Genomic DNA, 21,707 nt, shown 5'->3' with positions numbered 1-21,707 from the left:
TGCAGAAAAAGTGAGCAAAATCCAGCATCTGTTTATGATAAAAACTCTCAGCAAAGTAGGAATAGAAGAAACGTACCTCAACATATAAAAGGCCATATATGACAAACCTACAACTAACATCATACTCAATGGGGAAAGGACGAAAGCATTTTCCTTAAGATCAAGAACAAGACAAGGATGACCACTTTCACCACTCCTCTTTAACATTGTATTGCAAGTCTTAACCACAGCAGTAAGACAACAAAGAGCAATAAAAGGCATCTGAACTAGAAAGGAAGAAGTAAAACTCTTGTTATTTGCTGCTGCCATGATACTATATAGAGAAGATCCTAAAGATTCCACCAAAAAACTGTTAGAACTGATCAGTGAATTCAGTAAAGTAGCGGATTACAATATAAATATTTAGAAATCAGTGGCATTTTTATACACCAATGATGAACTTCCATTAAGAGAAATTAAGAAAACAATCCTATTTACAATTGCATCAAAAACTATAAAATGCTTGGGAATCAAATTAACAGGAGGTAAAAGACCTGTTCTCAGAAAAATCATAAGTCATTGAAAAAAGAAATTGAAGAAACAAATAAATGGAAGCATATACTAAGCTCGTGGATAGGAGGAATCAACATCATTCAAATGGTCATACTACCCAAAGCAATCTATGGATTCAATGCAATCCCTATCAAAATACCAATGGCATTTTTCAAAGAGCTAGAACAAATAATCCTAAAATTTAGGTGGAGCCATAAAAAAAAAAACCTGAATAGCCGCGGCACTCTTGAGAAAGAACAAAGTTGGAAGTATCACACTACCTGATATCAAGGCTACAGTAATCAAAACAGCACGGCACTGGCATAAAAACAGATATATTGGTTAATGGAACAGAATAGAGAGCCCAGAAATAAATCCACGCCTGTATGCTCACTTAATATATAACAAAGGATGTAAGAATACAATGGGGTAAAGACAGTCTCTTCAATAAATGGTGTTGGAAAAATTGGACAGAAACATGTCCCCTCAAAAAAAGAAAGAAAGAAAGAAAAAGAAGAAGAAGAAATTGGACTATCTTCTTACACCATATACAAGAATAGACTCAAATGGATTAAAGACTTAAATGTAAGACCCCAAACCATAAAACTTCTAGAAGATAGCATAGGCAGTAAACTCTCTGATATTACTAACAGGAATTTCTTTTCAGACATATCTTCCCGGGCAAGGGAAACAAACAAAAAAGTAAACAAATGGGTCTACATTAAACTAAAAAGGTTTTTGTACAGCAAAGGAAACCATCAACAAACCAAAGAGACAATCAACTGTTTGAGAGAAGATATTCACTAATGATACATCTGATAAGGGGTTAATATTCAAAATACATAAAGAATTCATACAACTCAACAACAAAAACAAACGAACAATCCAATTAAAAAATGAGCAGAAGACCTGAACATCTACTTCTCCAAAGAGGAAATACTGATGGCTAATAGGCATATGAAAAGATGCTCAAGATTGCTAACCATCAGAGAAATGCAAATTAAAACCACAGTGAGATATCACCTCAAATCTGTCAGAATAGCTATCATCAATAAATCAAAAAACAACAAGTGCTGGCGAGGATGTGGAGAAAAGGAACCCTAATACATTGTCAGTAGGTTGACAAATTAGTACAGCTGCTATGGAAAACCGTATGGAGTTTTCTCAAAAAATTAAAAATGAATTTACCTTTTTACCCAGCAATTTGCACTTTTTGGTATTTATCCAAAGAAAACCAAAACAATAATTCTTAAAGATCTATGCACCCCAATATTCATGGCAGCACAATTTATAATAGCCAAGATATGGAAGCAACCTAAATGTCCATTAACAGAAGACTGGATAAAGAAATTATGGTTCATATATATATAGTGGAATATTACTCAGCCATTAAAAAAAAAAAGAATCCTACCCTTTGCAATGACATGGATGGACCTAGAGGTTATTATGCTGAGTGAAATAAGTCAGAAAGAGAAAGATAAATACCATATGATTTCACTTATATGAGGAATCTAAGGAAAAAAAGAACAAGCTAATCAGAAATAGACTCACAAATACAGTGGACAATTTGGTGACAGAAGAGGGGAGGGAGTTTGGGGGCTGAGAGAATGGGGTAAAGGATTAAAGAAGTACAAATTAGTAGTTGATAGTTGGTTATGGGGATGGGGAACACGGCAAAGGGAATGCAGTTAGCATTAATATGATGGCTAGGTGAAGGGCCAGGGGAGGGAGGGAGCAATTGGGAGGATCGTTTTAAGAACTATATAGAAATCTAACCAATGTATTGTATACTTAAAACTAATTTAACTGAACAAATTTTTAAAAAATGTTTGAAAAACCTTTGTTTCTAAAAGAACTCAAGAGAATGACTTATTTTTTAGAAGTTCAGGAAAGAAGTTCCAAAGGAAATACAAAGAATTTTAAGAGTAGGTTAAATTTGGACCCATGTAAATGAGAGAAGAGAAACAGAGGAAACATAAGACATGTTGAATGGGGAGTGGAGAGCAGTCCTTATGGAAGTACAGGAGGACAGAGGAGAAGCCGATCTGGAGAGGCAGATGTCTCAGGCAGGAATTCTCAGAGCTCTGAGGATTTGAGGGATCCAGACTTCATTTTGTAAACAGTGAAATTATTAAAGATTTTTGTGCTGAGGAAAGGAGAGAAGACTGGCAAAATGGGATAGAGAATGGATGAAACCAAAGGTAGGATAAACAAGGTAGTACATGTGACTTTTATTATATGCCAGAGGCTCACTGCCAGTTTGTGTGGTCCAGAACCATGTCCTCAGGAGTATGAGAGCACATTGGGGAATTCATGTCTGTAACATTTATTTCTCTCTAATAATTTAGCTAAGGCATTTGTGCTAAATAGCATTTTAGCCATTAGGAATTTATTTTTAAAAATTACATGTGTCATTTTAATGAAAATTCATTAACATGATCATAAATACTTTTTTTTTAATCATCATTACTTTTGTCTTCTGGTTTGTTTGGCTCCTTTCTCCTCACCTTATCTTCTGTGACCCATCCATGTTGAATACAATGTACCCTCCCATATTTTTCATCTAAATCATATTATATATTAATTTATTTATATGTAAGTCATATGTACAAAACATAAAACTTATTATTTTAACCAGTTTTTAAATGTAAATTTCAGAGGTGACCACAGAAACATGACAGAGTGAGAAATGTCCTCATTTTGCTCCCCTTGAAACAACAATAAGCTGAACATCTAAAACTCAACAAAAAACACCCAAATTGCACACCAGCATATCTGAGCATGGTATCTACACATAAGAACTACCACAGGTCAAAACTCTGAGACTTGGGCAGTAGGTGGGGAGAAACACAGAAGCTGCCTCTTGCAGTCAAAGCTCCCTGCAGAAGGAGAGGGAGGGGAAAAGGTGCTCCAGGTTCCCTGAACAACCTATTGGGGAGAGCTGTGAAATCCATGGACCAGCAGCAGTGCCCAGGGATCAGGGTAGAAAGAGGAGAAATGGAGAAGGCAGAAAAGTGGGACGGCACAGAAACAACAGTTGATTATTATCAGCCAAGATTGCAAAATATGAGGCTGAGCCGCAGTCCCCAGCGGGCCCCTCCTCCCATATCATTCAAGACCGAACACCGCAGAGCCCCAGGGCAATCTAAGCAAACACTACCAAAACTGTCATTAACACTGACAGGGACTGAGACTGAGGGTAACAAGCGTGATTGAATATTTATTTTAAAAAAGGCATTATTAGGACTTTATATAAAGCAGGGATCCAAGAGACATAGACGCCATCTACTGGAAATCAAAAGAAAAATGTCTTCTAGGCAACAGGCTAAAGAGAGACCTTTATGCAATAAATCTTTCTGGAAAAAATAGCAGAATGCACTTCTATTAATTCTCAGGCAGAGAAATAGTCCATTAAACATCATGAACAACCATGGTGACAAGGCAGCTCAGAAAAAAAGAGAAAAGTCTCCAGAAAATAAGCTTACGGACAAAGAAATATGTGACTTAAATGACAGAGAATTCAGGATGGTACTTCGGAAAAAATTCGATGAGATCCAAAACAATTCATATTAACAATTTCGGAAATTGAAAAACAACTAGAAGAGCAGAATAAATTCTTTGGCAAGGAGATTGAAACCTTCAAAAAGACCAAATAGAACTTCTGGATATGAAAAACACACCAAAAGAGATGAAAAATCAAACAGGAAACTTGAGAAATAGATTCAACTAAATTGAGAAAATGATCAGTGATATCGAAGACAGGAATCCAGAAATAAATCAGAAGGAAGAACAGAGAAAACAAAGAATGACAAATAGTGAAAGAGAAATACAAGAACTAGGTGATACCATCAGGAGAGGAAACATAAGAATAATAGGCATTGTCGAAGGGGAGGAAAAGGAGCAGAGATTAGAAATCATTTTCAGACAAATAGTTCATGAGATTTCCCAAATCTGCTGTCATTCTCCACTACAAGGTCTGCATTAAAGGACATAGTGAAAGGAGTCAGCTCATCCAAAAAAAAAAAAAAAAAAAAAAAAAAAAACCCACATCTAGGAGTAAAGAAACTCGCAGGCAGACAAAAGCAGAGGAGTGCAACCCTTACTATGAACAGGACATTATAAGCTTAAAAAATAAGAAGAGATTTGCTATAGCAAGATAGTAATAAATGTTCAGCATACATAGAGACATACTGAGACAATGATAACTGAAAAGGGGAGAATTCAAAGATCAGATTCGCAAAGTAGAATGAAGATAAGGCACATGCAAAAGAAAATTGATTACTACATATGTAGAACGATTCTCTACATATTTGCAATGGTAGCCACATGCTAAAGACTCAGACTGAAGTATATAAGACAAAACAAGAAGAAACAGAGGGAAAACCCACAGAAGCCAACCAAATTAAAAAAAAAAAAAAAAGAAACACAAGGACAAGGAAGCAATGGAAACACCAAATTACCAGAAAGCAAAAGATAAAATGGCTATAAGAAGACCTCATATTTCAATAATCACCTTAAATGTAAATGGAATGAACTCACCAATACAAAGGCACAGAGCTGTAGATTGGATCAAAAAACAAAACCCAATCATACGCTGCCTCCAGGAGACACATCTCAGCTCCAAAGACAAATATAGACTCAAAGTGAAAGGGCGGAAAATGATATTTCAAGCAAATAGCATTGAGAAAAAAAGGGAAATAGTGGTACTAATATCAGATGAAATAGACTTCGAAATAAAAAAAGTAAAGAAAGATCCTGAGGGACACTTCTTAATGATACAGGGAATCATGCCTCAATAAGACATAACACTTATTAATATCTGTGCTCCCAATCAGGGAGCCCTGAAATATATAAAGCAATTACTAACAGAACTAAGGGAAAAAAAAACCAAAACATTAATGTAGTCAGGGACATAAATACCCACTGTCAGATATGGACACATTATCCAAATGGAAAATGTATAAGGAAATACCATCCTTAAATGACACATTAGACCAACTGGACATAATCGACATTTACAGAGCCTTCCATCCCAAAACAGCTGCTGATGTATTCTTCTCTAGTGCACATGGAACATTCTCAAAGAACGATCACATACTGGGACACAGAGATAGCCTCAACAAATATAAGAGGGTTGAAATCATACCAACCATATTCTCTGATCATGATGCTTTGAAATGGAGATCAACTGTAAAAAGAAAGCAGATAAAACCACAAATACATGGAGATTAAGCAACATGCTACTGAAGAATGACTGAGTCAGAGAAGAAATAAGAGAGATCAAGATATAAATAGAAAGGAATAATAATGATAGTACAACATAACAAAACATTTGTGACACATCAAAAGTGGTACTAAGAGGAAAGTTCATATCATTAGAAGTCTATCTCCAAAAAAAGGACAAGCTCAAATAAACAACCTAATGCTTCACCTTAAAAAACTAGGAAAGGAAGAACAACTGAAGCCTAAAGTCAACAGAAGGAAAGAAATAATCAAAATTAGAGCAGAAATAAATGAAATTGAAAACAAAACAAAACAATAGAAAAAAATAATACAATAAAGAGCTGGTTTTTTGAGAAGGTTAATAACATTGTCAAACCCCTGGCTAGACTCACTAACGAAAAAGGAGAAAGGACACAAAGAAAGAAAATCAGGGAAGAAAGAGGAGAAATTTTGACAGACACCACAGAAATAAAAAGGCTCACACAAGAATATTATGACAAATTATATAACACCAAACTTAATAACTTAGAAGAAATGGACAAGTACTTAGAAATATACAACCTTCTTAGACTGAATCGAGAAGAACTGGAATATCTAAATAGACCAATCAGCATTATGGAAATTGAAACAATCATCAAAAATCTATCAAAAAGTAAAAGTCCAGGACCAGATGGTTTCACCAGTGAATTCTACAAAACATTCAAAGAACATTTAATACCTATTCTCCTCAAACTCTTCCAAAAAATTGAAGAGGAGGCAATACTTCCTAAATCATTTTATGAGGCCAATGTTACCCTGATACCAAAATCTGGTAAAAATAACACAGACACACACAAAACTATAGACCAATATCTCTCATGAACACAGATGTAAAAGTCCTAAATAAGATACTAGCAAAACAAATACAGTAACATATTCAAAAGATTATACACCACGATCAAGTGGGCTTCATCCCAGGGGCACAGGGATGGCTCAACGTACGCAATGGATTAATATGATACACCACATAAACAAATTAAAAAATAAGAATCATATGATCATATCAATAGATATGGAAAAAGCCTTTGACAAGGTACAGCATTCATTTGTGATCAAAACACTTAACAAAATCGGTATAGAAGGAAAGTAACTTAACATAATAAATAAAAGCCATATATAACAAATCCTCAGTCAACATTACCCTTAATGGTGTAAAACTAAAAACCTTCCCTCTAAGATCAGGAACAAGACAAGGCTGTCCACTACGGCCGTTGTTTTTCAATATAACATGGAGGTTCTAGTGAGTGCAATCAGCCAAAAGAAAGATGTAAAAGGCATCCTAATAGGAAATGAAGAAGTCAAACTGTCACTATTTGCAGATGACATGATTCTCTATATAGAAAACTCTAAGGACTCCACAAGAACATTACTAGAAACAATAAGCAAATACAGTAAAGTTTCTGGATACAATATGAATGTTCGGAAATCTATAACATTTCTATACCCTAATAATAAAGTGTCAGAAAAAGAAGTGGAAAAAATAATCCTTTTGCAATTGCAACAAAAAGAATAAAATGCCTAGGAATAAATCTAACAAAACATGTGAAGGATCTATATAATGAAAACTATAAGATCCTATTAAAAGAAATCTAAGAGGAACAAGGAAATGGAAAGATATTCCATGTTCTTTGATTGGAAGAATCAACATAGTTAAATGACCTTTTCCCTTAAAGCATTATACAGATTTAATGCAATCCCCATCAAAATCCCATCAGCATTTTTTAAAGAAATAGACCAAACATCATCAAATTTGTATGGAAGCATAAAGACCCCAAATCACCAATGTCATCCTGAAAAAAAATAACAAGACTGGAGGCATCACTCTGTCCAACTTCAAATTATTCTACTAAGCGACAATAATCAAAACAGCATGGTATTGGCAGCAAAACAGACACATGGACCAGTGGAACAGAATCGAGAGTCCAGAAGTAAACCCATATTTATATGGGCATATAAGTTTTACCAAAAAAGCCATAACCATACATTGGAGAAAGGAAAGCCTTTTCAATAAATGGTGCTGGGAAAACTGGAAAGCCGCCTGCAAAAGAATGTAACCAGACTCTTGTCTATTACCACACACCAAAATTAACTCAAAATGGTTAAGGACTTGAACATAAGACCTAAAACAATAAATTGCATAGAAGAAAACTTAGGGACTAAATTCTTGGAACTTGGACTTAAAGCATATTTATGAATCTGTACTCAAAGGCAAGGGATGTAAAGGCAAAAATAAATGAGTGAGACTACAACAAACTGAAAAGCTTTTGCACAGCAAAATAAACTGTTAACAAGGTAGGAGACAACCATCTGAATGGAAAAATATATTTGCAAGCAACGCTTTCGATTAGGGCCTAATATCCAAAATATACAAAAAACTCATACAACTTGATAACAACAAAAAAACAAATGATCCAATCAAAAATTAGGCAGAGGACCTGAACAGACACTTCTCCCAAGAATACATGCAAATGCTCAACAAACATATGAAAAGATGCTCATCATCAGTAGTTATTAGAGAATGAAAATCAAAACCACAATGAGATACCATTGCACATCTGTTAGAATAGCTGTTATCAACAGCACAAGTAATAAGTGTTGGAGAGGATGCAGAGCAAAAGGAATCCTCATACACTGTTGATGGGACTGCAAATTGGAATAGCCACTATGGAAAACAGTATGGAGGTTCCTCAAAAAACTAAGAAGTGATCTACCATATGATCTAGCACCCTCTACTGGTATTTGCCCTAAAGACTTGAAAGCTCATATCTGAAAAGGTATCTGCACACCAATTCATAGCAGCGTTATTCTCAGTGGCCAGGACATGGAAACAATCAAAGTGTTCTACGATAGATGATTGGCTAAAGAAACTGTGGTACATATACACAATGGAATATTACTTAGCTGTAAGAAGAGACGAAATACTATTATTTGTGACAACATGGATGGACCTCGAGATAATCATGCTAAGCGAAGTAAGCCAGACAGAAAAAGTTGAAAACCACATGATATCACTTATATGTGGAATATACACCTAAAAGCAACAAATGAACAGGACAAACAAACAGAGACTCATGGACATGGTCAAAAGGTTAGTAGTTACCAGAGGGTAGGGGCAGCAGGGATGAGGGAGGTAGATGGGATAAAAGGGATCAAGTATGTGGTGACAAAAAGAACTCTAACTATGGAAGGGGAAGGCACAGTGTAAATATGTATATGCCTTACTTTTAAAGTGTACAGCTGAAATTTATTGGATTTTGGTTAACCAATGTCACTAAAGAAAAATAGTAAATTAAAAAAATAAAATAAGTGTAAATTTTAGGGGATTTAAAATTGAGCAACTATCACCACTCTTCACCTCCAGAACCTTTTCATCATCTTTACTGAAATTCTATACCCATTAAACAACAATTCTCATTATTCCTTTTGTTTAACCCCTGGTATCAGCTAGTCTACTTTCCGTTTTTATGAAATTAACTATCTTTGGTACCTCATATAAGTGGAATCATACAATATTTGTCATTTTTTATCTGGTTTGTTTTACATAGTATAATATTTTAAAACTTTATCCATGTTGTAGCATGTATCATAATTTTGTTAGATTTCAAGGCTGAATAATATTCCATTTCATGTATAGTTTATATCTTGTTTATTCATTCATCCATTAATGGATATTTGAATTGTTTCTACATTTTGGCTATTATGAATAAAGCTGCTGTGAACACTGGTATACAAATATCTGTTCAAGTCCCTGCTTTCAATTCTTTGGGATATAAACCTAGAATTGTAATTGCTGGATCATATGGTAATTCTGTTTATTTCTTTTAGGCACTATGATAATGTTTTCCACAGCAATTTTACCTTTTTAGATTTTCCCAAGCAATGCACAATGGTTCCATTTTCTCTACACACTTGCCAATCATTGTTATTTTATTTTTTAATTGCCATTCTAATGAGTATACATGGATGCTTTTGAAAGTTGTAATTTCCCAGAGTGTCACTTCTGCTTCCTCACTTGTTTTAGATGTTCCACTGTACATCTCCACCCACAATGAATTGCCCAGGCATTTATGGGTCTATAGACCCCCTGCAGCTTTCCTGAACAGTGGCACATCTTTTCTGCCTGATAACCAAGAAGGTAAGACAGATACTAGTCCTTTGGCAGCCTCTGAAACAGATTAGAATTTGCAAATTAACTCTGCTGTCTCTGGTTTGAGAGATCAAGAATTGGGAGACTGCCCCCTCTAGACCATTCCAAACCACAAGGAAGGTTGTGAGGCAAGGGTCAATAAATATGTCCTAAAACTTCCCACTGATTTGAACGTGGCTTTTTCTTGATTGGAACTTTGCTTGTTTGCTGTAAAATTTAAACTGTTCCCCATTGTCTTTCTCCCCGACTCTGATTTTTTCAATTACAGTTGACATTCAATATTATTTTATATTAGTTTCAGGTGAACAGCATAGTGGTTAGAAATTTGTATAATTTATGATGTGAACCCCCTGACTAGTCTAGTAACCCACCTGGCACTATATATAGCTATGACCATATTATTGACAATATTCCCTATGCTTTACTTTAAAATCCCAAGACTATTTCCTAGTTTCTTAACCTTTTACACTCCAACCCCCAAACCCCCTCCCATCTGGCAACCATCTCTGCACCTATGAGTCTGTTTCTGTTTTGTCTGTTAGTTTGTTTTTTCTTTAGATTCCATATATAAGAGAGATCATATGGTATTTGTCTTTTTCTGTCTGACTTATTTCACTTAACATACCTTCCAGGTCTATCCATGTTCTCATAAATCACAAGATTTCATTTATTTTTATGGCTGAGTAATATTTCATTGTTTATATGTACCACTATTTCTTTATCCAGTTATTTATTGATGGGAACTTAGGTTGCTTTCATATCTTGGCTATTGTAAATAATGTTGCAATTAACATAGGGGAACATATATCTTTTTCAATTAGTGTTTTGGTTTTCTTCAAATAAACCAAGAGCTGGAATTGCTGAGTTAAATGGTAGTATTATTTTTAATTTTTTGAGAAACCTCCATATTGTTTTCCATAAAGGCTACACCAATTTGCAATCCAACCAACAGTGTATGAGAGTTCCCTTTTCTCCACATCCATGTCGTCACTTGTTCTTTGTTAATTTCTTGATGATAGCCATTCTGACAGGTGTGAGGTGATAACTCATTGTGGTTTTAATTTGCATTTCTCTGATGATTAGTGATGTTGAACATCTTTTCACATGTCTATGTCTATTGGTCTTCTGTTTGTTCTCTTTGGAGAAATGTCTGTTCAGGTCCTCTGTCCATTTTTTAATTGAATTGTTATGATTATTATTTTTTGTGGTGTTAAGTTGCATGTATTCTTTATAAATTTTGAATTTTAACCCCTTATCAGAAATATCATTGGCAAATATCTTCTCCCATTCAGTACGTTTTCTTTTCTTTTTGTTGATGGTTTCCTTTGTTGTGCAAAACTTTTTAGTTTGAAATAGTCCCATTTATTTATTTTTGTTTGTTTGTTTTCCTGGCCCGAGGTGACATATTAGAAAAAATATTGTAAGAGAAATGTCAGAGAGTCTACTGCCTGTTCATTTCTAGGAGTTTTATGGTTTTGGGTCTTACATTTAAGTCTTTAATTCATTTTGAGTTTATCCTTGTATGGTATAAGAAGGTGGTTTAGTTTCATTTTCTGCATTTTTCTGTCCAGTTTCCCCAGCACCATTTACTGAACAAACTTTCTTTATCCCATTGTATATGCTTTCCTCCCTTGTCATAAATTAAATGACCACATAGGTGTTTATTTCTGAGCTCTCTATTCTGTTTCATTGATCTATGCATCTGTTTTTATGCCAGTATCATACTGTTTTGGTTACTATAGCCTTTTAGTATAGTTTGATATCAGGTATTGTGATATCTTCAACTTTGCTCTTCTTTCTCAAAATTGCTGTAGGTATATGGGATCATTGTGGCTCCATATAAATTTTAAGATTATTTGTTCTAGTTAAGTAAAAAATACCATCGTTATTTGATAGAGATTGCATTGAATCTGTAGATTGCTTTGGGGAATATGAACAATTTAACAATGTTAATTTTTCTTATCCATGAGCACCATACATGTTTCCATTTATTTGTATCTTCTTCATGTCTTATAATTTTCCAAGTACAAGTCTTTTACCTCTTTGTTAAATTTATTCCTAGGTATTTTATTTTATTTTTTTTTGATGCAATTGTAAATAGAATTGTTTTCTTATTTCTCTTTCTGAAAATTTGTTATTGGTGTATAATGATGAAACTGATTTCTGAATATTAATTTTGCATCCTACTACTTTACTGAATTCATTTATCAGTCCTAACAGTGTTTTTGTGGAATCTTTAGGGTTCTCCAAATATAGTATTGTCATCTGTAAATAATGACAATTTGACTTCTTCCTTTTCAAAATAGATGCTTTTTGTTTCTTTTTCTTGTCTGATTGCTGTGACTAGGATTTCCAATAATATGCTCAGTGGAAGTGGTAAAAGTGGACATCCTTGTCTTGTCCCTGATCTTAAGAAAAATGTTTTTAGTTTTTCACAGTTGAATATAATGCTAGTGGTAGTTTTGTCATACATGGCCTTTATTATTATGTTGAGGTATGTTTCCTCTATTCTCACTTTTCTGAGAGATTTTTTTTTTTTTTTAATCATAGATGGATGCCGGATTTTATCAAATGTTTTTTCTGTATTTATTGATATGATCATATAATTTTTATTCTACATTTGTTTATATGGTGTATCATATTAATTTATTTGTGGATATTGAACAACCTTAAATCTCAGGAATAAATTCCCCTTGATCAGGGTTATGATCTTTTTAATATATTGGTGAAATCAGTTTGCTAATATTTCGTTGATAGTTTTGCATCTATGTTCATCAGAGATATTGGTTTATAATTTTCCTTTTTGTTATGTCTTTGTCTGGGTAATGGTGGCCTCATAAAATGAGGTTGGGAGCCTTTGGATGGGCTATTTTGTATTTATTTATTTGTTTGTTTGTTTCTTCGTTTTAGGTGAGGCAACCCTCGGTTGACCTCACAGGTTGCAAAGACCTTGTCAGCTTACAATTCTTTATTTTTATTTTATTTTTTAAAATTTTTTACTCCTACAGCACCTAGTCTTCCTAGGCGGTCTCCTATCAAGTACTAACCAGGCCCAACCCTGCTTAGCTTCCAAGATCAGATGAGATCGTGCTTGTTCAGGGTGGCATGGCCGTAGTGGATGGGCTATTTTAAATTGAGTGTTCAGAAATAGCTCTTAGAGATGTTTGAGCTGAAATGTGTTTTTTTAATTCAAGCATAATAATTTGAAAATATATGAATTTTGCACCATTCATACTTTGTATGAGACATATAAATAAGTTTGAAGCTTTTTACATATGTAATTTTGTTGTTTATGCCTCCATTCAAAATACATAAGAATTTTTTACCTGGTATTTTCTTATATGTTATTTTATAGAGAGTGAGAAATTTCATATACTTAACCTCTCACCATCTACAATCTATCACCAAGTTTTGCTCATTTGTTCAGTCTTCTTCTGAAATAACTTTCTATTCCTACCGTTTCTGACCTAGTTTGATTATTTTTTTTTCCAAAGGACCATTTCACCAGCCTCTTCTATGACACCCATTGCACACTCCAATACCTCTACTTGTAAACAGATTTGACTTTCTAAAATACAGATCTGATCAAGGCATTCCTCTACTGTAAAAATATTACATTGCCATCTTTATGATAAAATCCAGCCTCCCTGAAATGTCATCAAATGCCCTTTCCTATCTGAAATAAGGATGCCTTTATTCTTTTCTTTCTGCATTTTGGAGCCACATCAAACTGACATCTGCTTATTCATCCTCCATTTCCTCATTTCTTCTCTCCATTACTGCCACCAAATTATTTGCACTCATTTTTTAAACATATTTTCTATTATAATATTATATTCATCTCAGATGTATAACATAGTGATTGGACATTTACACAACTTACGAAATGATCACCCTGATACATCTAGTACCCATCCGACACCATGCATAATTATTACAACAATATTTACTATGTTCCCTATGCTATACTTTATAACCCCATGACTATTTTGTAACTACCAATTTGTACTTCTTAATCTCCTCCACTTTTTCATCCATTCCTTAACCCTCTTCTCACCTGGCAGCCATAAAAATGTTCTCTGTATCTATGAGTTTGTTTCTGTTTTGTTTGTTCATTTATTTTGTTTTGTTTTGTTTTTTAGATCCCACTTAGTCAAATACCCTTTAAAATGTCCATCCGTGTTGTTGCAATTGGCAAAATTTCATTCTTTTCTATGGCTGACTAATATTCCATTGTATATATGTATCATTTCTTCTTTATCTATTCATCTATTGATGGACACTTAGGTTGTTTCCACTTGGCTATTGTAAATAATGCTGCAATGAACATACGGATGCATATATTTTTTCAAATTAGTGTTTTAGGTTTCTTTGTGGAAATACACAAAAGTGGAAATATTGGGTCCTTGTATCTTGTTATAGACTTTGTTTTAAAGTCTATATTGTCTGGTATGAGTATTGCTACCCTAGCTTTTTTTTTTGGTTTGTTTCCCTTTTCATGAAATATCTTTCTATTCCTTTATTTTCAGTCTGAGTGTGTCTTTGGATCTAAAATGGGTTTCCTGTAGGCAACATATATAAAGGCCTTGTTTTCTTATTCATTTAGCCACCTTATGTCTTTCAATTGGAACATTTAATCCATTTACATTGAAAGTAATTATTAATAGATCTGTAGTTACTGCCATTTTATCATTCATAATTTTTATCTTTTTTTTCCTTTTTCTTCTTAAAGAAGTTCCTCTAACATTTCTTGTAATACTGGTTTGGTGGCAATAAACTCCTTTAGTTTCTTCTTGTCTGGGAAGCTCTTATCTGTCCTTTCATTCTAAATGATAGCTTTGCTGTTTAGAATAACCTTGGTTGTAGGTCTTTGGTTTTCATTACTTTAAATATTTCTGGCCAATCCCTTCTTTCCTGAAAGTTTCTGTTGAGAAATCAGCTGACAGTCTTATGTGAGCTCCCTTGTAAGTAACTCATTGCTTTTCTCTTGCTGCTTTTAAGATTCTCTTTGTCCTTAACTATTGGCATTTTAATTATGATATTTCTTGGTGTGGGCTTCTTTGGGTTCATTTTGTTTGAGACTGTCTGAGCTTCTTGGGCTCGTATATTTATTCTTTCACCAGATTAGAAAAGTTTTCAGTTATTATTTCTTGAAATCAGTTTTCAATTTCTTGCTCTCTCTCTTCTCCTTCCTGTATCTCTATGATGTAAATATTGGTATGCTTGATGTCCCAGAGGCCCCTGAAACTATTCTTACTTTTTGGGATTTTTTTTTTCTTGTTGCTATTGTGGTTGGGTTTTTTCTGCTACCTTATCTTCTAAATCACTGATTTGATCCTCTGTGTCATCTAATCTACTGTTGATTCCCTGTAATGTACTCTTCATTTCAATATTGTAGTTTTCATTTCTGACTGGTTCTTTTTCATGTTTTTTTTTTTATTTTTATTTTTATTTTTATGTTTCCTATGTGCTTGCCGAAGTTTTCTCTGAGATCATTGAGCATCCTTACAACCAGTTTTTTGAACTCTGAATCTGGTACATTTCTTGTCTCCATTTTTTTTTTTTTTTTCTGGAGTTTTGTTTTGTTCTGTCATTTGGAACATATCTCTTTGTCTCCCCATTTTGGCTGCCTCCCTGTGTTTGTTTCTAAGTATTAGGTAGAGTTGCTATATCTCTTGGTCTTGGTAGTAGGTGTCTCTGGGGCCCATTGGCACAGTCTCCATGGTCACCTCAGCTAGGTGCTCCAGGTGTGTCCCTTATGTGAATTGTGTGCATCTTCCTGTTGTAGTTGAGATTTGATTGCTGTTGGCACATTAATGAGACAGAATGACCCTCAGGCTGATTTGTTATGAGGACTGGCTGTGACTATAGTGGATAAGTTGTTGTGCAGGGGCAGACCCTATGAAGTAGGATTTGTTTTAGCAGGGCTCTAGTGCCTGTCAAGTCTGCACTTTGGGTATGTCATTTGTGGAAGTGGTTGGTGGTACTCTGGTGTGGTCTGAAGCTGGATACCAGTGTGTAGTTTCTGAGGCTTCTTGAGAAGGGCTCCTGTCTAAGCCAAGGTCAGCCACTTCCTGTGCCCTGCCTGGGGTTACCTGGTATGAGCTACAAATTGATCTGCAGATTTTTGTCACTGGTGCTGGATTTGGGGGTACCCGGGAGAAGCTAAGCTGTGAACTGAGGCTGGCTGCTGTTAGTGCTGGGCCTTGGACTGCTGAGCAAGATGTATAGGGCATATTGAGGCCAGATACTGTTTGTTTGGTTTGTGAACCTTTGAGAGATTTTAGGTAAGTCCACAGCATGAGCCAAGACAAGCTGTTTGGGACAGTGACTGGAAGTGGCTTAGGTGGGCTCCCAAATTGGGAGATATGAGGTCTCAGGGAATCGCCAGGGCAGGGTGACCAGTGTTAGCCAGGTTAATGGAGACACAGATATGATGCCCACCTGTGTATGCAGGTTGCATAGGGGGAGGGCTCAACAAAGGAGCAATGGTTTCTGGCATCACCTCTATCTAGGAGAAAGCTGCCCCTCCAGCCCTGGCCCTGAAGCCAGATAATTTTGTTCCTTTCTTTATGTTTCTGGCACCTTCTGCCCCAGCTCTGGAGCCTGGGGGAATGAGTCCATGTGTGGGCCCTCTAAGAGGAACACTTGCAGCTCCAGTGGCCCTCCATCTCTCTCAGCTACAATCTCTGCTGATTTTCACAGCCAGAAGTTATGGGAACTTTTCTCCCTGGCACTAGAACCCTGGACTGGGGAGCCTGGTATTGGGCTGAGAACACTTACTCCTAGTGGGGAACCTCCACAGCTGAGATATCCCTCCTGATTTTTAAATATAACACGTGGATGTGGGACCAGTCCAATTGGTGTCTGTGCCTCTACTACCTGTCTTCATTGGCTTCTTTAGTTTATCCTTAGTTATAGAACTTCTGTTCAGCTAGACTTCAGGTGAGTCTCAATGATGATTGCTCTGAGGTTTAATTGCAATTTTAGTTGTAGGATGAGGCTAGCACAGTGTTTAGCTACTCTGCCATCTTGACCAAACTGGATTATTCTCTTTATTCATTTGTAAAGCTCTTTGTATCTAATACTAATCACCATATAATATGATTAGTGCTATAATAGAGGTATGCATAACATTTATCACATTGTATTGTAAATTGCCCAGTGAAATATCTGACATTGCCTTAACATGGAGGCTAAAGCCTAATGCAGGAGCCATGTTGCCTGGATTCAATCCCAGCTTGGTCTATAACTATCACTGTGACTTTGGATATGTCTGTACCTTATCTTCTTTGTCTTTAAAACTAAAATAAATCAGTATCTGTGTTATAGCATTGTTAGACAAAAGTGTCTAAAATGGTGCCTGGCATGTTTTAGTAAGTTTTCAATGGATGCTTTCTTATTTAGTTTTATATTAACTTCTGCATCTCTAGGGACATAAAATAAGCATACATTAGAGATTAAAAGAATAAAAAATTTAGCATATGAGCATCTTATTAATATGCAAATGACATAATCATAATAAAAAAAAGAAGATATGGAATTTGGAATACTACTTCCAGATTTCTATGGCCAAAGACACATATAATAGACACATAGAGTTTAACAAATGGTAATGTTTCTAGTGGATGGATTGAAAGTCCTGAATTGTATAGATTCTTCTGCAGTTTAAATTTTTGCCTCCCACCCCTCATGGGTTTCCTGCCATTCTCTGTTTTGCTCTGTGACCTGAGGGACATGTTGCTATGTTCTGCAATATCTGCAAATTCCTTGACCTGTGGTTTCTGATTGGTTTGGCCAATGGAACTAGAGAGTGGAAGAAGAATGCCGAGGTGCTATTTTCCAACCTCTCTCTACCCAAGTCAGGTCTGGCAAGGCTGCATCCATCTGTGACCACAGCTTTGATGGGAGGCCCAATAGGGCTCCAGCTCTACCTCCTCTCTCTTACTTGGCATGATTTTATCAGTTCCAATTTTGACAGGGTCTTTATCAATTTGTAAAGTCAGTGGTACAAGTAGATAATGAAACTGCAATTATAGAAAGTCTTTTTGGGTTGAAGGCAAAAAAATTTTTTTCCAGTTTACTTAATGTGTATATAGAATCTTCACTATATTTATTCATGTTGCTATCTTTCAACATTTGACTAGAAATAAAGGGAAGTAGGTAGAATCATTATGCCTCTGTATGTAGTTTTGATTTGGCTGGTTCTATTCTAGTGTATATAAAGCTCACACAAGCAAGCAGGAAACCAGAGAATCTTAAATAGTATAGTCAACTAGGAGCTTTCAGGAGAAGGACATGGTATGTTATAGGTCCCTCCACCTATTTCTTTGGGTAATGCCTGACTGATAATCAGCTGATGGAGTAGCACAGTGTGAGGGGAGGAAGAGCCCTTCCCTTAGAAAACAAACAACATTTGGGTATCCTGCAGAGCAGAGTGCAACGTTCCCAGGGGACAAGTGCATTTATCCCTGACATTGCAAGGGCTTTAAAACCATAGACAATTAAAAAAGTGTGAGCTTTGAGCAATTAATTGCACAAGGAAGGTATGAGCATTCTATTTATTTTAATAGTACTGGTAAAAGAAAGTGACTGATGGAGCTTATGGAACAACACTCAGGTATACACCTAATCTTCAGGGAAATGTTATTTGAACACCTCAAACTGTTAGGCGTTGTGCTAGAGTAAAATAAGATAGACTGTCTCTGCCCACATTGAGTTTACTTTCTAGTAAAGAATCAGACAAACCAGAGTATGGGACACAGAAAAAGTTTAGTAAAAAATAAAGAACCAGAAAAACAAAAAAAGACTAGTGCAAAGATGCCTCCTCCAGCAACGCCTGAGTAATTTTTCAATCCTGAGTGATGTTTAATTCCATAACGCTGACTAGTTTATTCACTGCTTATTTCTGGTCTTTGGCACTGTTCTGTAGAGTGAGGAGCAGGAGAGGCCGAGAGAGTCACTCCTTTTCCCAGGAGGAACCATGCCCTGGTCTCCCGTGTCAGGGATAATTTCCAGCTTTACAAAGTCAAGACTGTGGCCACTATGAGCCCTGCAATACTTTCGTCTCTGTTTTCTGATGAGTGATATATTGATCATAGTAAATGTCATCTTCTTCACTCACTGTATGGATCACTGGACAAAGGGTCTTGGGGAGTGAGGAAGGAAGGCAGGCCATGCACCTAGATCTGAGATCAGCCACAGCTTCACCCATTCTGCTGGTGGGTGAATGACATTTGACTTGGAGATCATATTTGAGAACTCTGGATTCAAGTTTCCTCAGTGTCATTGATACTGTGGGAATGACAATGACAAGGCCTAAGGCTGGGAAACAGCATCCACTAGCTGCCCACACTTTGTGCAAGACTCAGAGTGACTTCTTCTAGGAGTAAATCCTTCTCAATGCTCTTCACTAAAATGCTGGCCAAAGAGCTGACCAAGCACTCAGTAATGCTCAGTTTTCTTTGTAAAATCATTTCTCACAAGGCTCAAGTAGGAAAATACTTGGAAGGAGTAACTGTGGCCTTACCATCTGGTTGAGACACAACAGCCCAATAGGACTTCTTGTTCAAAGCTAAAGAAGGCAGCTCAAGTTCATCACTCATGGTTGCAATTATCCAAAGGAAACTCAACATCTCTCACAGGACCACTGAGGCACTGAGGAGAGAAGACTGTAATTCCATGTGCCATTCATGATATAGTCTGGTACCCGTGTTGGTTCCATATCCTGGCTTCTTGCCAGCCCGGGGCTCAGGGGACTGAAGGCTTAGAGTTGGAGCCTAGGATCAGAGGAGGTCCCTGCTCACTTCATAACAAATTGCCATCTAATGTGCAGCACTGAAAGGACACTCGTATCCTCTGGTTAGACTGCTAGTTGGACAGAAAGCTACCTGCAATTTTGTTTCTGGGCTACATAGTAAATATTCTCAAATAAGTGGAAACATCAACATATGAAAGTCCTCACATTCTTTCCCTTGGAAAAAAAAGAGGTTAACTAGTATCTCCAGGGCAGGCACTTATGGGCCTTTAACCTTTAAAAGGGATCCACCCAGAGAACTTTGCTAATTCTTACAACATCCCTGTATCACACAATTTGCTTCCTCAGTGAAATGAAGTATAATTGGCACATTTACATAGCCTCCTCAGCCTTTTCATGCCAGAGATGAGCAGAAGCAACAAAGTCAAGGTGAGAGTAGGGGCTGAGTAGCTGGCGAGGTGTTTTTCCCAGTGGAAAGTGACTGAGGTCACTCTTGAAAAGCAAACAAACAGGTCATAAGTTCAGCAAATTCTATGTGCTTTCCAGTAGGCTTTTGCCTGTGGCCTTATTCTGTGTCTGCACTGAAACATTCTTGACTCCCAGGCTTTCTTCAGAAAGCTGGGTCCCATTTATGCTACCATGGCACTTACTCTTGTTCTCCTCTGCCACCATCTATACGCAGCTCCCTTGGTCATTTGAACACTCTTACTCTTTTGATGTCTGAACCTCTGTCCTCCCAATCTTATGTTATGAACCCTTGTAGACCCCATTCTATTTCCTACACATCTCTCCTGGCCTCTGCCTTTTTATTTTAATTTTATTTTTTAATTTTATTTTTTTGCCTACAGAATCTGGTATTCCTAGGTGGTCTCCTATCCAAGTACTAACCAGGCCCGAACCTGCTTAGCTTCCGAGATCAGATGAGATCAGGCATGTTCAGGGTGGCATGGCCTTAGACTGGCCTCTTACCTTTTAGACTGTCTCCTCTCCTCCCCAAGTAGATCTCCTGAGTACAGCTCACTTCCTCCAAGTCCTGTACATTCTTTTATTACACTCATTCCAGGCTATGAGCTCTCTAGTGACTCCTTCTTAGCTTCCCTCTGAGACCTTTGAATCTTCCCACCCCTTGCACATCAATGTTGGCTTCTGCTCTGCTTACTGTCAGCACAAGTTCTGAGGGCTCTCTCTCATATATTCCCACTCCGAGCCACTTTGTGTTGGTGTCTCTTAAATTTTGATATTTAGCCAGCTGCTCTCCTGCTAACCAGAGCCATAGTTCCAGTTACATATTATTATATCAAGCTGTGTTTAAAACAGAAATTGCAAGCTCTCCCTGTCAAAAGGTGAATTCCTAATTTTTCCTCTCTAAATATTGTCTTCTGGACATAATCGCCATCACAATTAATAGCGTCAATCCACCTAACTGTATGACCAGAAAACTTGCACTTATTTTATATTTTTCTTTTTCCCTCACCTCAACATTCAATCAGTGCACTAATTAGTTCAGTCTCTTCTCTCTCCGAAATGTTCCCAAAGTCAATCCCTTCCTTTTTAGACACTGCCTCTGCCTTAGTCTTGAACTTCTATTTCTCCCCTTGATTTATCAACAACTTCAGATTTTCATTCACAATATAGCAAGATTTACTTTCTATTTGTATTTATGTATTTTTTAAATTAAGTCGATTGGAGTAATATTGCTTAATACAATTATATAATTTTCAGGTGTATGTTATAATTTGACATCTGTATATTCTATTGTGTTTTTAAAACCCAAAGTCCAGTTTTCTTCAGCTACCATATATTTGATCCCCTTTACCCACTTCAATCTCTCCCTGCCCCCTATATTTAACCTTTGTTATCTCGTCTACCTCCTCCATCCTCTCCCACTCCCTACCTTCTGGTAACCACTAGTCTAAAGTCCATGTCTATGTGTCTCTCCTTGTTTGTGCTGTTCATTTGTTGCTTTTAGGTTTATATACCACATATAAGTGATATTATGTAGTTTTCAAC

General features: G+C 36.3%; 1 protein-coding gene and 2 pseudogenes across 1 annotated transcript in view; all 3 read right to left on the bottom strand.

Annotated features, from left to right (window-relative positions):
* HECW1 (HECT, C2 and WW domain containing E3 ubiquitin protein ligase 1) overlaps window positions 1–21,707 on the bottom strand; it is a 483,256-nt gene that overhangs the window by 35,283 nt on the left and 426,266 nt on the right. The window lies entirely within an intron of this gene.
* Window positions 12,940–13,057, bottom strand: LOC111747056 (annotated as a pseudogene).
* On the bottom strand, window positions 20,537–20,655 carry LOC111747050 (annotated as a pseudogene).

The sequence above is a fragment of the Pteropus vampyrus genome, unplaced genomic scaffold (genome assembly GCF_000151845.1).
Source record: "Pteropus vampyrus isolate Shadow unplaced genomic scaffold, Pvam_2.0 Scaffold208, whole genome shotgun sequence".
In the NCBI taxonomy this organism is placed as follows: domain Eukaryota; kingdom Metazoa; phylum Chordata; class Mammalia; order Chiroptera; family Pteropodidae; genus Pteropus; species Pteropus vampyrus.
Note: the sequence above shows the minus strand (reverse complement) of the source record. Positions and strands in the feature narration are given on the sequence as shown.